Here is a 22275-nt window from a genome sequence, read left to right on the forward strand (position 1 = left end):
ACAAGCCATAAAATTATCAAAAGGCATTTAAAGATCACAGGAGCCTTAAAATTTTAAACCCCATTTCAGAAGTAGAGCTGGTATTTTTTTACAGTGGCAGATGATCTCCAGAAGAAGGAGAAATAAACTGGGAGCCCCCAGCACTGCATGAACATGGGTGGAAAATGCAGGGAGATTTCATGCCATGGGTACCAGGGGTATTTTGGGGAGGTGATGCTGGTTTTTCTGCCACAAATGTCCCTGAGGACTGAGCACAGGTGCTGTACCTGAGGCACACACGGTGAACCTCACTGCACTCCCCCAAAAATGGGAAATCAGTGGGTTCAGCTCAGTGGGTCGGCTCACATGAGATCTGCATGTTCAATATCTGGGGGTTTTTGGTGGTTTTTGCTGGTTCTGTGCAGCAACAAAACCACAGCTGGGGTGAAGAGAAGCTGCAGCACCAATAATGGCATTCCCCACATCGCCACTGCTCCAAGCCAAAGGGGAATTTCCTGGGAACTTTTTGGGTGCCTTCCTTCTTCTTCTGAATTTTAAACTGTCATTCACCCCTTCAGCAACCACCACCTCCACCATTAATATCTGTGTCATTTAGCAGTGGGAAAAACACCTCTCAGGGAAATGCTGAGGATGTTCAGTCTCATTCATTTATCAGAAAAGGAACTCGGGGATTTGGCCACAGCACCCAAATTCCTCTGTGAGGTGGAAAAGGCAGGAGCTGTGAGGCTTCGATTGCCCCAGAACATAAATTAGGGCTGGAAGTTAAAAGTTAGAGAAAAACAAGGCAGGAATTAGAGAAACAAATTTAAAAGTGTGGAACAAACCACTGGGGGAGTTGGGAGTTCCTCCATCTCCTGAAGCTGTTCCTGCCACACTCTGTCTGTCCAAAATATTCCACGACCTTGGACAGACCGGAGAAATTGACATCTCCACAGCCCAACAACCACCACTGGTCCATCCTCGCATGTAAAGAGATGAATACTAATTGAGAAATGACTCCATTTTTATCCCCAGATTCTACCTGAAGTTCTGTGGGAAAATAACCACCTTTTATTGCAATCCCTTTCCTACTCCCCCTCAGGCTGGGGGATGGATCCTGCAGCACATCCCTCAAAATTGTAACTTCTGAGGCTCTGGCAAGCAGAGAATGAGGAAAAATTGCTAAAATGAACCTGCTTTATCTCCAAACATTCTCATTCCAGACACAAATTGAGCAATTACTGCCATATTAATTATTCTCCAAAGGTGACCTTCATAATTCCTGATGACTCTCTCCCTTAATGGCACTGTAGTCTAATAAATATACCAGAAATGAGTGAAAGGATGGGGAAAAAGGAAAGAAGAAACACCCCGACATGTGATCCCCCAAGGATGAACATGAAAATTGGGGATTTTAGAAACCTCTTTTCACAGAAAACTTTGAAAGGTATTTTTTTCTGAAACCAGGATTTAGTCTTATCTGCTAACACCAGTTTCCAGATGAGAAATTCTCCTGAAATCCTGCCCAAATTCATGTTTTGGTGATAAAATATGAACCTGAATGCATCCTATCAGTTCCTTCTGTGGGCAATAAAAGGACAGCTGGGGAGCAGCACCAGAGCTCTGAAAGCCACGGTTTTGTTGCACAAATCATGAAAAAGATTTATAACCTGTGTTTGATCTGGTTTTTTTGGGAGGAGGCTTTATGTGTTAACCTATAAACCTCTTTTTCATACCTCTTTTTCCCATAAAATGTCCTTTGCCTGAGCGACACCATTAACATGGATAATGAGAATAAACACCCAGGTTTATCAGCCAGAGAAAACACTGGAAGCAAAGAATTGCAAACTTAAAAATAAAGCAAATTAAACCCCAGTTAGAATTCATCGTTACAAACTGAGCAGTCTGGAATGAGCAGCCCCACCCCAGAATTATTGGGAATTATTCAATGTTTTATAGCCCTGATCCAAGGCACCAAACTGTAGCCTTTTTGTGATGCCTCAGCACAACAGAGACTCCTCCTTGCCGTGCCCTGTGGTTTATGCTTCTCATCCAAGCAGATGTTTTGTAAATCATAAATTAAGGCCCAGCTTTATTGCTTCTCATTTCAGTGGCATTATTGGCCTTGTCGTGGCTCCCAGATATGGGATTTTATGATGTGTCCTAAATCCCCGTTGGTCGTTTGTTAACTTCAGTTTAACAGCTCTGCCACCACCACCTTTTTTTTAATTTAAACAAATAACAAAATTTGCCAGGATTTTCACCTGGAAAGTGAATTTACTCACTCTTATGGATAATGGTAAAATTCTCATTCGAAGGCTTCTTACTCATGCCTGTATTATCTTCAAAATTTCACTGGATCCAACCACAATTAATGCAGAAAAGAATTTGACTCTGTTTTGTTCACTTCATCTATTGGATTTTTCATATTTTTTAAAATTTTCCGATTTACCTTCTCTTAGGAATATAAAATAAATTAGGTGGACACAAATTCTCTTTAGAAAATATTCTAAACATTAAAAATACCTCCTTTCATTTCCTTTCCATGTTTTGATTAGGCTGCGTTTCCATAATTATTCAGGACAGTGCCAGATTTTGCAAAAGAAAAAATCATGAGGGTAAAGTGATACTCTCAGAGGTCCCAAATGTTTCATGAAAACTTGAAATAACTTGGAATAATGCAGATAATTCTATATGGGAGAATTCCATTTATCCCTAGTGCTGGACATCCAACACATTGTTCAGTGGAGCACCCATTTACTGTGTAAATTCTCACTTCCATAAACCATTAGTGGTGCAGGAACAAAGTGAAAAACACAAGGATGGACAGAAAGTTTTTATGAGAACAGATTCTTAACATGAGAGAAACTTCCCCTTTCTTCTCTCCATTCTTTTCCTTCAGCAGAGAAATTGAAATCTCCTGCAAGTTTTCTACATCCAGTTTTGGAAACTAAGTAACTCACCAAGAATTCGACTGGATTTTTCTCACCCATGGCAAGAAGGATTTTGAAGCTAATTAGAGTGGGAATAGCTTCAAAAATGAACTTTCCTGGCTCGGAGTGGAATAAGGGTTGGGAATGAACACAAGAGGGAGAACAAACCCCACATTTGCAGCAGCACGTCTCTGTAGCAGGTTGATGTAATCCAGGAAGCCCAAAATAAAGAACAGGGTTCAGATGGTTAAAGATGCTCAGAGCCAAGCAGAGGGACCTCAGTTCTTTGCCTCTTCTTCCCCAGTGATCCTGAAAATAAGAGGGACTGATCGTTATCCTTCCCTCACATGAACCTCAGCCAACTAAAACAGGGAGAAGGAATTGTGGTGTCTGGAATCCCAACATCCATTATTATTTTATAAAACACATCAGTTGGAATAAGCCAGCTATAAATGTGTTGATCTCAAAGGTCAGGAGGGCTGAGTTGATATAAATGAAATTTCAACCCCTCGTGTAACCTTTAACTCCCCGACCTTCAACCTTGTTGTGATCTTTCACCTTATTTTAGGTAGATCCCCTCTGCATTTGTAAGAAAAAAATAATTATGAAAAGAACTCAGTAAGTGAAGCCTTCAATATTTTAGGTACCTGCAACTGAAACAAGGGGTGGAAAAAATAAAAAAGCCTAATTTGACAATGGCAAAATGTGTGACATTATTTAAGCAGCTCATTATGTGAAGCTTTCGAGTTGTTCTCTGAGCTCAGCTGAAGTTTTTGCTGCCTTCCTGCCCTTGTTAAGTCTTTCTGGTAAAAACTAAAGAGCTGGCTGTCTAATCAGAGATTAATAAGGCAGCTTATTTGGGAACTCTACACAGAAGCAGCAGCAAGACAAAAAGGACTTAAGTTAAAAAACTACTTTGCACTTAAAAAAAAAGAAAATATACACAAAGTTTGTCGGCTTCCTTTGAGAAGTGATGACTTACTCCCTCAATTTGAGCTTTTACACATTCAATTCCACGGTAAAAATATTTCCAAGTTGCAAACTTTGAAGCAAAGCATCACTGAACAAGGTTCAGAGCATGCTAGGGCTTATTATACTTTTATTATACTTCCCTTAATGTCCTTAGATTTTGAATTAACTCCTGTGTTTATCTGGGAGTCATTAAGGGAAGGAACTGTGGCTGCACAAATGAGTGACAGCCAAAGCTTCACTCCTTGTTACCTAATTCATGTTTGAATATAGATGGGAGCTACTCACAGAGCCCAGCCTCAAAGCTGCCTTTGATGAATTCCACCTCCTTTGGGCTCTTAGGGGAAAAACTTCAAAACCACAGCCCTGCTCTGTGACTTCTGTTGAAGTCAGGGCTATTTTGCCACTAATTTCCCAAAAGGAAAGGAAAAAAGGACTGAAAAAGTATTAAAAAATAAATTTTTAGTGTTTTCTACAACCCACCTGCATCGCCTTAGAGCTGTTGTAAGAGTTTGGGAACAAGGCACTATGTGGAGAAAAATGTCCCCAGGATCTTTCATGTTTGGTTTCCTTCCATTTGTAGAATTTCCCTTTATTCTCAGCTCCCCTGCCAGGCTCTGTGGGACTCTGTGCCTCCCTCCAGATCCCAGATTCACCATTCCCTGATGTCAAGAGCAGAGTTACCTTCCCCAAAATCCAGATCTCAGAGCTTTCAGCTGAAAGTACCATCAAGGGTGTCCTCTCCTGGACAAAAGCAGCTTCTCAGGATGCTGTAGCCACTGGATCCCTCTGCCACCACAGCAAGGATCACTCCTCGATACTGAATCCTCTTCAAATGATTTTTTTTTTCCAGATTTTTACTCCCTGGGGACAAAAAAAAGGTAAAGTAACTGTTATTCAAATACCACCCAGTGAGCCAGGACAGCCACACCATATGAATGCATCTTAAATTTCAGCACTGCTGTCTCAGCTGCCATTTCCAAAATCCTAAATCTGTCACTGGGATCTCCCCCAAACAGATGCAACTCCAGAAATATCCCCATTCCTCCCTGCTCTTTGGGACGAGAGGCTTCCTGGAATGCTCACAACTAAAACTGACAGAGGAAAGATTTTACAGTGCCATTCAGGAAATGAGCATTGGCCAGGAAGCCTGGCAAGCTAGAGAAGAAAATGAAAAAAACCAACCCACAATGACATATTTTTATCTAAATAGCCCAAAAACCAGCTCAGAAATATCCTGACAAGTGCAGGGAGAGCAGGGAGTCAGGGTTGAAATGCTATTTTGGAAGGCCTTTTAATGTCAGGACACTTTAAAAATGCATTAAAGCCACTTAAAGGAAAAGGGAAAAAAAGAAAAGTGAGAGGCTTCATCTCAACTGTTCTGCAGCTGCTGCTTGTAAAAAACTCTGAATTACTTTATGCCTCCTGTGGCTCTGGATCACCAAGGGCACCCTGAAGGTAAAGCTCCCGTTGCTCCCCCTGAATCTGTGCCACTCCCAACCCAATTTCCAACTCTGACTCAACTCCCTGAACTCCTGAGCAGAGCCAGAGCTGCTCAAGTTCCTGCAAGTTCACGGCCTGAGCAGACTGAATTTGGGGAAAACAGAGACCACAAGAGAAATGCCACGGAACAACCCTCACTTTAAAAGGTTCCTGAGCCTCACTTCACAGGAACTGATTCTCATGACCCTTGGAATTCCTCTTGCTGAAATAAATGTGGTATTTTGGACACCAGTTCTGAAAATTACTTAATATCAGTTGTTTTTTGTTAACCCTTACTTATGGGCTGGGGTTTTTTTTAAATAAAACTAGAAGTTTCTGAATTGAAATATTAACATTTATTAGATATTTTGAAAAGGCTCAGTGCAGTAGCAGAGGTCAAGCTTCACTTGTCTTCTGACTGAAATCCTTGAAAAAAAGGGAGAGCACCTTCTTTTTTTATGAATAAATTAGGGGATTTCAATATAGATATAACAACATTAAATGGATTTGGCCCGAGCGCATTACAGCCATTGAATAAATCACTGTTCAACAGAGAAAAAGAGGAAACTTTGAAAAGAAATGTAATTTCATTCAACTTCATGACAGAATCAATTAATCAATTCAGTATAATTTCAGACACTTGTTAGAGAGCCCATATTGGGGTAAGACACAGGTCCATGAAATATTCCATCATTTCAGGAGAGGATGGAAAATAAATTCCTGCAAGAAAGATCATTAGCTTGGGAATTGTCTACATCAGGTGTCTGATCAGAGCCAGCAGAAGTGAGGCAGAGGAGAGGGAGCTCTCTGCAATCCCACTGACCCCTGTCAGGCACAATCCCCTTGGATTCAGTGCAAAGGGGAAGGAGGAGAACCACACAGAAATCTGATTCCTGCTGGGAAATTAGGAGTGGTTGCTGTGGCCAGTGGAAAGAGCCAATCTCATCCCAATCCCACCACTCCTCAAGGGAGCTCATACTGTGCTTGTTTCCCTGCTGAGAATATGCATGGGAGGAGAAGAAACTTAATAGACCTAAAAGAAAATTTGCTTTTTAGCATTGCTCAAGTCAGGACTGGACAAATATTGTGTCTTTCTTTTTTCCTGCCAAGAATCAAATTCATATTTAATCACAACCATGGTTTTTGACAAGTCACATCTCTACAATTTTGCTTCCCCTGCAATCCTTACTCTTGTCTAGTTTATTTATACTTTTCCTTCTTATTCAATAACATCTTTTAAAAAGGGAGGAAGATAAAAAAGAGCATTGCAATTTAAAAAAAAAATAAAAAAATCACTGTCTTTCCCCAGAAGCTGAGGGGGTGAGAAGGTTTTTATTTTTGATACCTACTTAGCCTCTGCAATTCCTCTCCAACATGATCCAGCTGAGAAAATTCCTTGTCCAATTCCTTAATATTCCAATACCTACCTGACAAAATGGCAAATGACATTAAGTTCCTAAACAAGACAAATTATTAAAAAACAAAACCAGATGAGTTTACTCCTCACCACATTCATCTTTTGTGTTCTATGAATATTTTCTCTGACCTTCTTTGAGTCCTAAAAATATTGGTCTTGTACAGGACAATTTCATGACATGAAAAAAAAAAAAAATGTTGAAAGTTAAGGCAATTTGAAAAGTTTTTTCGTAAGATGAAGTCCAATGTTAGCATGGAAGGGGAAGTTTCTCCACTTGGCTGGGAAATCAGCTCCTATTTTGGCTCTTTGCCCTGTGCTGCTTTCTAAACACTGGCAGCTGGAGCATGAAGAAGAAAGACAGGGAAGATGAATAGGGTAGAGACTGCTTAAGGTCTCTGTAAAGTTTAATGAAAGATTTATCTCTTGAGGGTAATGTTCCTCTTTCTTCTACCGAAACAAGACTTTGATAAGCTCTCATCGTGCGCTTGATAAATTGCAGCTCCCAGTCATAACTGAGGGAGTGGAAAATGTAAAAGGCCAAAGCAAGGTCTGGTTATCCAGGGCTTTTAGTGGGAAATATCCAAAAGAAGCTGGGTGGCACCTGGAGTGATTGTAATTGCAGGAATAAGGATGAAGTGTTGCACAACGATGGGAAGGGAAGGGAAGGGAAGGGAAGGGAAGGGAAGGGAAGGGAAGGGAAGGGAAGGGAAGGGAAGGGAAGGGAAGGGAAGGGAAGGGAAGGGAAGGGAAGGGAAGGGAAGGGAAGGGAAGGGAAGGGAAGGGAAGGGAAGGGAAGGGAAGGGAAGGGAGAAGAGAAGAGAAGAGAAGAGAAGAGAAGAGAAGAGAAGAGAAGAGAAGAGAAGAGAAGAGAAGAGAAGAGAAGAGAAGAGAAGAGAAGAGAAGAGAAGAGAAGAGAAGAGAAGAGAAGAGAAGAGAAGAGAAGAGAAGAGAAGAGAAGAGAAGAGAAGAGAAGAGTTCCTGTCCCTTTGTGGAAGGAAGGTGCACAATCCTCATGCATAACACCACTAATTACAGCAGGCCGTTAATTACTGCTGGTGATGGAAGCAGCAGAGGGTGAAAAGGTTCATTGCACCTGAGAGCATCTGTGGAGTAACCACAGCCCTCTGCTTTCTACTCAGTGTCCAAACTCTTGCTGGATAATTTGATGCTCCAGGCACATAAATGTCAAACCCTGACTGAGAAAGTCCCTGGCTCACAAAGCCATGCATGAGAGAGATGCTTTTGTACTTCAGCTTTTTCTTTTAATGCTCCAGATTCCAAAAATGATCCAGCTGCAAGGAAAAACCCTTCTTTCTTATTGAGAACAGAGCTACGAAGGCAGACATCAATTCTATTAAATGTTAACAATGTTAAAAATGTTTGAATTGCATTTTAAAAAACCAGCAACCACAAGGTCACCATAGGCATGTAGAAATGTGAAACACGTGAAATGGTTTTGGTTTTGCTTTTTATTTATCTTCACTAGAAGAACTACTGTAACACCTGGAGGCAACTAATCAGCAAACAGCAGGGCACTAAAAGCTTTTAGAGCTTCGGTCCAAGTAATTATGAGGTGTAAGGATTTAGTATGGCCCAAGAAATCAGGATTTGATCTTTCCCCTTAATTCGTGGATAATCCAAAATATGCTCATTCACACCTCTACAAATCCTACCCACTTATAGGAGGCAAAAGGAAATTTTCCTAAGGAATGGGATTATTGATTTTGTTCCCATTTACAGATCACTGATTTTCTGAATGCTGCAAAGATATGAATTATGAAAGCTGTACACCCACAGCCGAATTCCTTTCCAAGACAATTTATCCCTCATTCAGTACTTACCACCATTGCAGGCAATAAAAGCAATTTAAATTCCTCAAATTAAAGAGAACAGAAATTCTCCATGGGTCATTTAGAGATATGTTCAAAGTAGAGAGCTCTTTATGAGGCATAGGGAGACCTCTGGGATTGCACCAAATTGATCCCATATCACAAACACTTTAATTTAATGTACCTTTTCTGCTCACTTTTAATGAAGTGATTATAAAAAGGGCATCTCACTTTATTAAGCATTAACCTTGCTGGCTGTTGGGTAAATCAGGAGAACAAAGAACTTGAAGGTCTCTAAATCCAAGACTCGTTTGAAGAAAGGGCGTGTGTGACCATTATTAGTGACTATTATGACCATTATTAACTGAAATCTCATCTTTGCAAGAAGGAGGAAGGAATCTTGTCCTCCTAGAAAGTCTTTAAAGGAAGCCCACAAAATGTGGTGTCCAGAGCTGATTTACAAAAGGTTCTACCAAATATATTTCAGTGTTTTCCGTGAAATTTGGTTTCTGAAGATGGGACAGAGTCCATAACATTTCTGTCACAATCACACCAATGTGGAACCAAAAGTATATTTGCTTTGGATAAATACACCTACTTTGGGTGTATCTGGGTAAAATAGAAGCATAATATTTAAAAAAAGAAAGCATTTACAATATGTTAATTTAAATAGTTCATGAGATGGAGAGTAAACAGCAAGAATCAGAAAAAAGGGGACAACAGACATTGGGAAGAAATTTTAAAATCCAGTATATTGGCATCTGAACTAAGGGGAAACAAACCCCAGGTCTTTACCTTAGAGTTCCTTGAATAGTTTAAAAAACCCAAAACCTAAGGCACAAATGATTTTTTTTAAACTTGGGATTTCAGTCAGTAGAGGATCCCCACTGTAGATCCTGGAAGCAGTGGAGAAGGGCCTCCTCTGACTCTGAATTCAAACCTGTCAGATCATTTTTGTCACTCCAAGCTGGAAAGTTCACTGGGAGATTCGGGCAGCTGGGGCAGAGCTGCCCTGTCCCGCGGCAGCCCCAGAGAAGCTTTTCCCAGAGCCCTGGGAAGGGATAACAGCAGCCTTGTGTCCTCAGGTGCCACAGGATGTCCCTAAAATTAACAAAATCTGCAAGAACATCCTTGAGAAAAGTTCTCAGCTTTGTAAATAGCAAGATTCAGCCACTGGCTGCCCATTCTGGGTCTGTGCTGGTCTAAGACAGAGAGAGAGAAAATTTACTCTGCAATTTTACTTTAATTTATTTATTGCAATGTTGGTTCCTCTCCTGCTGATTGTGGTACCTGGGAAAATGGGTTTGGACCTCTACCACCCCTGTTCACATGAGCACAAATTTCACAAAAGTACTAATTAAAATATGAAGTGCTGTGTGTTTAAAGGAAAGGTCAAGATCAGTGCAAAAAACCAAGCCCGCAAAAAAAACCCAAAACCAAAAAAAAGTGCCAAAAAAACTCAACCAAAAGGAAAAAAATATTATTCTTTGCTGAGGGTAGTTTATCCAGAGGATCCTCCAGACTTTCGGCGGGGGAAGACATGCAGATAATCAATGTGATTGATAATGCAAGCTTCGTTTATTAGCAATACAGAGGCACTTGTATCAGTATATACGCTTGTCAGTTCTTGATTGGTTTAAGCTTACAAAAGCATATTCATACTTCTACATAATTGGGTTAGATAAAAGGATACATTTGGCAAGCTTCTATTATTTATGTTTTGACTTGAGAGATCCAAGATCTTCCTCCCTTCTCATGGTCAGTACGTCTTATCAGCACAGGACTGTACCTCCTTAAAACTCCCATTTGGTTCTCAGGCCTGTTTCCCACGCAGGCATTTTCTCATGGAGGCTTTTTCTCATACAGGCCTTTGCTTGCAGGTTTTGCTTGTACAGTTCTGTTACTGATTTGTTTTATCAGTGATCCATGTCCCTGATCCTCTAACCATTCTCCAACAGGATGCCAAGAGGTGTTCTCTGAATGAGCCCATGGAATGCTGTCCCAAAGCCAAAGCCATTGGCTGTGGATCTGCTGCCAGTTTGGAACTGAGAGCCTGAGATCTGTCATTAAGTGGTGACTTGACCATCTCGTTATCTGAATTTTATTATCCAGAGAAGGTCACTCTCACTTTTGTTCTACGTCCCATCCCAGCCACCACTTGTTGACAAATGTCTATGAATGCAAATAATCCATGTGAAATGCACAATGGAAAATAAGATATTAATGGTACTGAGTTCTGGACAAAGCTGCCATGTAATTAATGAGATTGATTTTTCTTTCCTGTGAGCTCGATTTTGTATTTAGCAATAGTATCAGAAAATATTAATTTTGGAGAAACAAAAGAGGAAGCAAGGGGAAAATAGGAAAAGTGACAATCTCATTATTATTTGAAACAAATTTGATTTTGACAAGGGAAAAAACTTTATCCCTCTCAGCATTAACCATAAATTAATGGTTAATGTTTCAAGCAAGAAATCATTTTGATTAAGAACCATACACAGCAAAAAAAAATTGACAAAATAATTACAGCTTTTTTTATTCTATTATTAAGCAGTTAAAATTATGTAGCCCTTAAAATGTGCTGGCTTCTAACAAGTAGGACAAGGGGAAACAGTTTTAAACTAAAAGAGGAGAGATTTAGGTTGGATATTGGGAAGAAATTGTTCCCTGGGAGGGTGGGGAGGCCCTGGCACAGGGTGCCCAGAGAAGCTGGGGCTGCCCCTGGATCACTGGAAGTGTCCAAGGCCAGGTTGGACTGGGCTTGGAACAACCTGGGATAGTGGAAGGTGGGAAAGAGATGGGCTTTAAGGTCCCTTCCAACTTGTTTTCAATTTCCTTCACTCTCTTCCTTGACATTACAGAAACCTGTGCAGCCATTTAGACTCACACTGCACAGGTGGATATTTTGTTGTCTTCAAGATGCTGATTTAAAGCTGATCAGTCTGTTTTCTTTTCACTTAATGGCCTTTAATTCAGCTAAAAGCAAGGTGTAGCCTCTCAGTGAGTGATTTTAGTACTGCAGAACCATTTATACACAAAAATAACAAATCTCCTGATTCAAACAGTGGCAAAAATTCAACAGGGAGCGTTTTACACCAGCACAACTCCCCTTTTTCATCTTCGTACTGCAGTGCAGCTTTTGGTGAGTTAATCTTTCACAGAAAGGTTATGATTGATGCATAGGACAGAGCTACCAAAATCAGCTCCACCATCCTTAATAGTGTTATGAGAAGGAAAAGCGTATTTTCACAGCCTAGACTGTGCTTTTGGAACAGTTATTGATTTCTTCATTGCTTGTCTGGTTATTACTAAGTAATGATTCCTGTATAATGGGATTATGGAACCCACTGAACCTTGATAAGATTCTTAAATATCTCTGACAGAATATTTACAACAAGAATCAAAAGAAAATAAGCTGTCACCATGCAGAATGTTATCCACAGAGGTGACGTAATAAAAGACAAATTTTTTTGCCTTCCCAGAGCTGGGGAGCATTCGAGATTTAGCCAAAGTTAGTGCCAGCTCTGCTGTGGGAATTAACCTGGAAATTCCTGTATAACCTTGGAAAGTCATGTAACAACACCCATATGGATCCAGGGAAGGAGGGCCACATTTTTTAAGCCCTAATGAAAAACTTGTGCTCTTATTTATTCTCCCTCCACATGTGGAGAAATGCTAAAAAAAAAGTTTCAGAAGTTCTGACCACGTTGAACCCCACACTTGAATATTTTTTAAGATGAGAGGTATCTGAGAGGATAATTAGCTGTTAATGCTGATATGAGGAGGATTCAAAAAGGGAGGTTTTGGGTATGGTTACAAACCCAGAAGTGGTGCTGGGAATGATGGAGATCAATCACCTGGATGCAGAGCAGTTCAGTTCAACCTGTGGAACTGTCTGGGGCTGGGATCACGCCATGTATGTTCTGCTCTGGAAAGGCTCTGGAAAGGATCAACTAAAGAGTGGAGAGCATGGAGAGGAGAGCAGGGATGCAGCCAACAGCCGCAAAATGTGTGTGAAAACAGAGCTCTCACAGCACTGAATCACCAGGGTCAAGGTGGAAACGTCCCCACTTCCAGCATTTCACCCTTAAAACTCCAAATGGCAGATTAGTAAAATTCCCACTCACAACTGGTACTCCAAATGAAGGGCAATGAGGGAAAACATCATTAGAAAGCATGGAAAATACATTTCTGGTCTATTTTTAATGTGAAATATTTAAAAGCAGATGTGATAAGCAGTTCCAGAGCAGTGATTTGCTTCATTAATGTTTGATTGGGAGGCAAGAAGTCCTGGCAGGACTGGGACGTTGGTGCTCAGGGGAATGAAGTGACAGACACAACTGTCCTCACATATTCACACACATAACCCTCATGTATAATTAAGAGAATTAAAATCTACATCATCCATGAATAGAAATCTTAAAATATTCTAATTTTTTTTTTTTTGGAAGAGCAACAACTTTGGTAAAAGTCTGTAAGTCAGACTAAAATATTCCCAAGAACATTTGCAATTCTCCCTTCTATAATTACAGTACCCAAACTCCAGGTTTGCATCCCATTTCCAGTCCAGTGGTGCATGAATTATGCTCATTAATCTTCTATCTGAGAGCTTTATTACTGTTTGCTAGGTGGGAATTGACACTGCAAAGGTGTTATAAATTAGAGGAGAGCACTGGTTAGAATTGCAGCTTTCCTGGGTCTCGTACTGAGTCGTATCTGACACCAAAACACCTGCAGAAATATCTGTGGTAATCTGCCTGCACCCCCTTTTAATAGATTTCTATTAAACCTTTAGTATTACATAAAATATTCATGTCTGAAATGTGGGACAATGTTTTCTCCCTGGAATCAACAAGTAAGTAACATTCTATCCATATTTGTTAGCAATGAGATTACTCAAAATTAGTATATTTGGGGAAATATCTGCAACTGCTTCTTAGCTGAAGTCAGCACAAGATTCTACATTTGTGTGACAGATATTTTACTCACAGGAATGTTCTCAGAGGTGCACAGAGAAACCACCACCTCCTATTTTTAACTTTATCCCCATGCATTCCATACAATGAATTACAAGCCTCTTAATCTGACATTTCAGTAATAAAAGACCAGAGTGCAAGTAAAGAGCTACAAATTAATTCTTTGTCCAGACTGATGAGTATTTCCACGTGTACTCTGAAAGATCTCTTATCCAGAAAGGGTTTTTTCCACACAATTACAAAAACCAAGTTTGCCATAATTCTTTAACATTACTGATCTCTGGCTGTTAATTTTACCAAGAAAAAAACAATTTTAATTGGTTATTTTCTGAAAAATGCTAAATCAAGTCATCCCTAAAATATGAACAGTGGTAGCAGATTTACACAAACATTCCTTTTCTGGATGTAAATGCTTAGAAATTCCATGATTTATATTTAGCACCTCCCCTGGTTTTCTGGAATAATACCAGTTATTCCATCATGAAGAACAGGTTCACTTTCCTATTTCCTACTTTGTCATCTAATTCCAAAACACAAGCCTGGAATGAATTCATTATATGAATTTTCCTCTCCAGACCTTTTTCCTGTCGCGTATTTTTTCCCTGATCATTATAATTCATCTGAACATGACATTTAACTGAAATCTGCTTGTATTGGGAGAATGATTTATATTCCTCCTGCAAAAAAACACTTAGAATATTGAGAAAGCAGTGGTTGAAACACCCTGATTAACTGAGGCTTGCAGGGAAGGGTCTATTCCTTGGATAAATTTATGGGACAGGGAAGGCAACACGATCTTTACCCATTCCACACCATTGCAGTACCAGTTTCTAATATGCTGGAAGATTCAGGGGTTTTATTCTTCAATAAATCTTCAGTTTTTTGAGAGATGATGTCCCAAATTCCAATCAGTGGGTTTGATGGCTGGTGGGATTGCTCTGCCTGGATGAGGGCATCACAGCCAAGGCCTGGTGATGAGCCTGGACCTTCCTTCGGGAGGTGTTACTCAAAGTGCTCCACCTATTTATGCCTTCCCCTTGAAAAATGGGAGCTGGACACATTTATTCAAGGAAAAGGCAGAAATGGGCAATAAAATCAAGAGAAATATTGTTTCAGTAACTACAGAAGAAGATCAGTTTTTTCAAGGAACACATCTAACTGGAAGAAATAGCGTTTTCTGCTGGCAACCTTCCTCTCGCAGTTCTCAAGGACAGAAGCCAAGCAATTCATCTGCAGATTTCAGTCATTAATCAAGACAGACATGATTGTGTAGAAAATGTAGTCTAGACACTGACAATCTTCTTTGCTTCACACAATGATGAAACAGTAGATCTAAAAATGTGTGAGCTGAAACCTTCAGAAATGAAGTGTGTCTAAACCAAGCATTTGGTGTTTCAGGTCAGAGACTCTTTATGTTCCCTTTCCTAGAAATGTGCGCTCTGCTTCCCTGGATTTACCCTCAGCTTCCAAACAGGACTGGCTGTTTTCCCCTCCACATGTGATGGCCACGTCACCAGCCCTAAAGGCTTCCATTTTGGGGTATGATGAACTATAACACACAAAGGAATTTGTCATCCATCTAGTTTGCAAATATTTGTTTTCTATCTGCTGTACAGAACACTTCCCCCAGTTTGAACTTATCTGTCTCATTAAGAGGGAGAAAAACTGAGATTTTCTTGATTGCTGATTTCACAGACTTATGAAAAATGCCAACATTTCGCATTAGCAGCAAAATATTAAACAGATGCTGATAGGTGTCCTGTCATTTTGCATGGTTGAGGCACTGGTGTCTCAGCCACCCTATCTGGAAATCCTGAGTCTGTATATAACCTCCATAACCAGCCCCTATACCCAGCACTATTTCACAGATTTTGAATGAGCAGTTCTGGTCACCTAAAAGCCCTGTGAAATAGGAGTTCCCTGACAGCTGAGCAGGTTATCACCACTGCACAGGGCTTTACAGCTGATATAAAACATGTTCTGCCAAACCACATCCAGTTCAAGACAAAAGAGCTCTGGGGATTTTCAGCACTGTGAGGAGGTGTACAGAGCACTGCAGGGAGCTGGGAATGGCTTGGAGAACCTGTCCTGGAGCCCAGCCCACCCTGCAGAGCTGGTGCTGCTCACTTGGGCCACAAGTGCAGCAAACATTTTTATATCCAGGGCTTCAGATGTAAAGCTGCTCTAGAGATGTTTCTGACCCATGGAAAAATTATGTTTGCTGGCTTGACATATTCTAAAGAACAACAAGAATGAATGGGGGAGTGGGAGGAAATTAAATCAGAGATAAAATTTATGTAATCCTTTTCCATTTGTATCAGCTGAAAAATTCATGTATAAGCATCAATACGTAAATCAATATATAAAATAATCCCTCCTTGATAGGTTCTTGAGAATTAGATTTTGGGACAGGGCTCCAGCAGAGAAAAATGAGAGGAAGTGAGTCTGGAAGAAAGGATGAGAAGAAGAAAGCCCAGAAAGCCACTGCCACTGAGCTGAAGGGTGACAGAGACACAGACTTTTTGCCAGGCCTCTGGTGTAAAAAGGACAGGACTTGATTGCATCAAAATTTAAATTAAGACCAGGAAAACCTTCAGCATTGATGTTCTAAAAACACAAGTCCTTACCAGCTTTTTGCTTTTCAGAAACTAAATATGTCCCTCAGTTACAGAGACAAGCCCATGGCAGATTGCAAAGTATAATCTTCATGTATTTAAGATAAATTTAGTTATTTAGATATAATTGCGTGATGCCAGAGATGTTTTCCCATTCTTTTACATCTCCTTTTGCAAGTGACAGTAGATTTCAAACTAGAAATCTTTATGAAATGTGATGCTTAAAGATGTTACTTGAATATGCAATCACAATGCTCTTAATTTGTTTTCGGACTGAAACATTTCACACATTTCAAAGCAAGCTCTGGTTCTATCTGTTAACCAGAAAACTCCTCCTGACACGGTGGATTTCCCAGAAGAATTATGATCAGTGGAAAATGAATTTAGCACAGACATAATTACAAAGTAAGAATTCATCTTGTCAAATCGTGTTGAGATAAAAAAACCCCAACGACTACACAAAACTAAAAAAACCCAAGCTTAGAAAGTTGCTCAATCAAATGGGGCCTTTGGAATCCACTTCATTCCAAGGAAACCATCTTCTACAGATATTTAATGACCTCTCTCAGTTCCCATATAAGTGGTGAGCAGAACCTTGGATAGAATATTGAATAGAACACCTGTCAAAACCGGTTTTATCAACATAAATCCACAATGTGAAGTTTCTACTTTTGTGTAGAGCCATACCATAATTGAAGGCTACTCCTTGGATAGCCAGGAGAATAAAAAAATACACTACCATAACTATTTGTTAGTTATTTTGCCAGATGGTTTTTAACCAAGATTCCAAGGATGAGTAGCTTTTTTGACTTAGGAAGTCATCAGTCACTCCAAATATCAAGGTCCGTAATTCCAGCAAGTAAATTCCTCATTAGGATTTTTACAGCAGACCTGTAGGGCTGCTTTAGTCTCTAACCAAGATATTTAAACAGATTTCCCTTCTTTAAACATACATTAGTTGTTACATTATAATAGCTGCTATATTTCCTTAAGGCTCAAAAGAAATCTCTGGAGAATAATGTTCATTATGATGAAAGAATTTCTGGCCAGCTTTAGGTCAAGCTCTAGGATCAAGTGCCATGTTTGGGTTTAAATCAGGTCCTCTTCAGCAGATGTATCTCACTTCAATTATTCTTTTGATTTTCCAATAAAGAAAGATGTAAACAACAGGCAAACCCAGTTCCATAACACTTCTCTGCCCATCTTTAAGTGCCTTTCCATTTGTTTTTTCTTCCTTGAAAACATTAATATATATTTAATAAACCCCAAACCAATCCAAAACTTAAAGGGAAAACATCTTTGAACTAAAAATCTTATTGGTACATCTTACTGTCATTGCAACACAAAATTTGGAAGAAAAAAAATTCCTCGTTTCTACCTAAGTCTGAGTTGAAGTAACATTTTTAAGATCAGAAATGTTTTAGTTGCTTGCAATAAATTTTGCTTAAATGTGGGGAGACATTTCCCAATTTCAGAACAAGAAGAACAAAGTTAAACCCCTCAGCAGAAATTGGCTGATATTTGAATTTGCCAATGAAATATCAACAGGATGCCAAATATTTGAAATTTTTTAATGAAAACTTTAAAAAGTTGGTCACAGTAATAAATTGGGCTGGCTGAATGTTCTGGTAAGTGGAACAATATAAATCAGTATTTTGGATCAAAATTATATAATAAAAATCCACTTCTAAGTTGAGCTTATCCTTGAAATAATTGAAGCTGTGGCTTAATTCTGAGCAGGGTTTTCCAGCAGCCACCCCAGAGAGCTTTGCACCCATTCTGCCTCTGCTCCCCAGCAAGGGAAACCTCAGAGAATTCCCAAGTGTTTCAAGCCTGAGCTTCACAACATCAAATATTTGTTACTTGAATGCATTTTATTCACATTTCATTTTATTACACCTTTAGAACCTGATCAAAGGTAAATAAAATAATAAACAAGAGATGCAGAGCATCCAATTTCTGCTCTTCAAAGTTCTGGAGCAGTTCTGGTTATTGCAGGGTAATCAAAGTTACCACAACATTTCAGAATTGTTTCTGAGTTATTTAACAGGATAGGATAAAACAGCAGCACTTTATCCCAAAAAACAGCATCAGGAGGGGAGCTCCTTCCAATCCAGCCATGGAATCCAGATGTTTTCCAGAAAAGCCCATTCATCTGCTCCTTGTCCTGACATGATTAAAAATAAATTTGCAGTGCAGAAATTAATGACTGCAGAAAGCTCCAGAGGCACAAACCAAAGAGCCCTCACATCACTGCAATAATAAATGGAGCCCTAAGTGGATAACATGGATAATATAGATCCTAAAGCAGCGATCTAACAGCTGCTCAGGGGAACAAATTTTATGGGGGAGAGAGGAGGAGGATGTGATCCCGGCTTGCAAAGCCATAAACCATAAAAAAAATGGATCAAGGAGTCATAAATGCGACATAAACAAGGCAGGTGTAGAACTGCTGCTCCTTCCTCCTGCAGGGTTGGAGCTGGGCTGCAGTTGGTGAATTGAGTAAAAGCAGTGCAGCACCACGGACCCATCCATCTCAGAAAACGTCTTTTTCCACAGGGTTCTGTATCCCCTGACAGATGCTTTGTCACAAGAATCCCATTACATGCACTGTGCAATTACAGCTCTTTTCTCTAGTTTTCAAAATTACATTAATTTCTTTCCATAAAGTGGAACACATCCTGAAGGCCTAGCAAATAAAATGTCTTTCTTCTAAATAAATACCTCCCTGGAATCTTGCCTAGATGCACCTGGAATAAAGCACAACCTTGTTCAGTGTCTGCTTAAAAATACAGAGAATGGTATATAGATAACATAACAATTTTACATTTTTTAGTGGTTAAAAAGAAAAAAGAGAAGATAATTTAGCATTGCTGTGTTAGAAAGGAATTGTTCCCTGTGAGGGTGGGCAGGCCCTGGCACAGGGTGCCCAGAGAAGCTGTGGCTGCCCCTGGATCCCTGGAAGTGTCCAAGGGAAGCTTGGATGAGACTGGGAGAACCTGGGACAGTGGAAGGTGTCCCTGCCCATGGCAGGGGTGGCACTGGATGGGCTTTAAAGTCCCTTCCCTTTCCATCAATGTTTCCTGTTAGAGGGAATGAACTCTTGCCAGGATCCTACACCAAAGCTCCAGTGCAATCCGCATTCCCCATCTCACCTCAAGCCTTCCTCAGCTCATGATCCTTATTTCCAGCTGTTTCCAGCCATGACTTGAGTGGAACCTCAGCAAGAATTAACCAGTGTGGCTGCACTTGGAGGACAACCATTAACTGCTCAGCTTTAGCCCTCAGGCACGTGGCCTTTCCTTTTAATGTCTTCTCTTTCCACAAGGAATGGATTAACGAGAGGCACACCTTCCCTTTTCCCAGCAGAAGCAACTCCCAGGACCATCCTATTACTGCTGCTACAGCCCATCTTTCACACCAGCCATCATAAAAATTTCATCCTTTCCCCATTTACTGCAGGCTGATGTAAAGATTTACAGCCGTGTCTCTATAACAGAGATATTAACAGAGAGCTGCAAAGACATCACAGGGGCTGAGCCATCCATGCTTTACATCCCATTTTGAACTGAAAAATACCTCTGTTTTTAAATCTATCAGTGCTCTTCCTTTAGGAAAAGGAAGGGTCTTAATCCATGTTCTGAATGTTCATAAATCAAAATGGAAACACTACAATAGTTTCATAAATTCGAGCATTTATACACAGAAATATTTCTAGTCACTGATAAAGAAATATTGGTGCGTTTAACATTATTGTATTTATACTAGAATAAAAATTCTAAAATATTAGGAAAGAATAAAAATGAATGTTGGTAGAGGGAAAATTATTTTAGCTCTTCCAAGGCTTTTTTTTTTAATAACATTGACGACCTTACTCTCTATGAGTGACATATTATGTGTTTGAATTTTAAATAAATGCATTTAAATAAAAACAGAACAGGTATGGATTGGGTTTTGAAAATGCTAGGAACACCTATTCTGACACTTCCAAAATATTTCTAATTCTTGCATTATATATTTGACAAAATTAATGCTCCCTTAAATTAAAAATTCCCTTTCTGAATGAATGAAGCACCCCTGACCAGGTTTACACCCAATCTGCTGACTATTGGTCCCAAGTTTTTGAAATTTCCTTTTAAACAGGTTCTAACCACCACATCAAAAAGAACTGATTAATACCTGGGAGAACAATTGCCATCATTTCTCACACAATGCAACCATTTGAAAGTAGGTTACTTTTTTTTCCTTTCAGAACGTGCCCAGCGCTCAATTCCAGGAAGCCCAAAGGAGCTGGGTTTGTTGCTTTGTTAAGAACCAACAGCACTCACAACCTTTGGGCCAGCTGAGGAGGAAACCTTCCAGGAGGATTTGTGGGGTGAGGAACTGCAGCACAGGTGACTGGGAGAAGAGTTGGATCCACTGGAACAACTGGAATACAACTCCACCTATAAACAAGAGAAATTCAGATCCTCTGAAGATGAACAGAGTTTCTTCTTTCGACACTCACAGCCTCAAACAAGCTGAACAACGTGGAGAAAAAAAACACAGCAGGGGTTTAAGGGGCAAGTTTAGGAACAAGGTTCAGAAATTGATGGTTTGTTGGGTTTTTGACTTAAAACAGCTCTTAAGGACCGCATCTTAAAATGCCTGTTGTTAAGTCTTGCTAACATGCTGGACTTGAAAATGTTTTCTCCATTTTCCTCCGGTTTCCATCACAGATCCCACTCCTTTTACACATCAGCTGGGCAAATTTGCAACCAGCAAAAATCAGCATCAGGCTATTGAGAGGAAAGAAAGAGCAAGGATTTACAGGAGCTACAGATCCAGCACTTAACTCTTCAAAATAACTCAGTTTTCTTCTCTATCCTTCTTTCTCCAGTTCATAGAATTTCGCACATGTTCTCCTATTACCTGGTGAAACTTAAAATGTCTCCATACCAGCATCATTTACACTGCTGGCTGTATTATTCTTCTTTGGCCTAAAAGACCATTTTCATGGCTGTCCCAGTTTTCCTGAAGTCTTTGCTGGAGCATTCTGTGAAAGAGAGCAACAAACTCCCAATTCTTCAAAACTCCAGAGATGTTGCACATTAAAAAATTATATGTGTTAATCCATAAAGTGTGAAAGGGCTGACGAAACAGACTGCCTTTTTCTGGGACAGTAATTTTGCTCCATGAATTATTTATCAAGGCCCACGAAGCAGAAGCAAAAAATTGGAAAGCACAGAGCTTACCTTATCACTCATCATCTTGCAAACAGCCACAATGAAACCATAATCACTTGCTACATGCTGGGACATCAAAGAACAATGTAATATCCTGGCATGTAAAAATGTATTTTAATATATTAAAGAAATTAGTCCCTGGTGAGTTTCTGGGTTTCTTTCCTCGGAGAGTCAATACCATTTTTGCTGACAAAATGAGAGTTTCCTCAGAGCTGCCTTGCCAAGGAGAAAAGTTGGAAGTGAGACGCAAAAAGTTGACTCTGAAGATGATTTCAGGCTTGTGGTAGGCAAAGAAAGGTGAGCTGGAAAATGACTTCCCAGAAGTTGTGCAGCAAATGGCCACAGCTTTTAAGCTTATTATTGATATATGATGGAACCTGCTTGAGGGAACAAAATTAAAATAGTTTATCAGGGTTTGGATTTGGCTTTTATTTTTTTGGTAATAACTCAATTCTATACTTTTTGTGTTAAGGAGGAAAGCTGAAAACAGCACACAGACTGTGCATTGTTGTTACAGATCCCTCTTTTTTGTGACATCTCCAGTAAAAATTACAACCTGGCAAACTAAAACACATCTGGGTTGGTTAAATTTTTCTATCTACATTGCCTGTTGTTTTTTCCCCCACAGTTCTCAGGTCGGACGTTCCTGGATACATTTCTTATTATTCTTGACTTCACGCTAAAGGGACGGCTGGATATCCTAAATATAGACCCAAACAGGACAGAGAAATGCTTATTTTCATACAACTGGCTACCTGAACAAAAAAAACCAACCTTATAATGCTTCTGTATTGGCTTTACAGTGAGCTGGAAATGCTCTCCTGTTGATAATTTCTGAATCAAGAAATAC

This window comes from Corvus hawaiiensis, chromosome 11 (genome assembly GCF_020740725.1).
Source record: "Corvus hawaiiensis isolate bCorHaw1 chromosome 11, bCorHaw1.pri.cur, whole genome shotgun sequence".
NCBI lineage: Eukaryota > Metazoa > Chordata > Aves > Passeriformes > Corvidae > Corvus > Corvus hawaiiensis.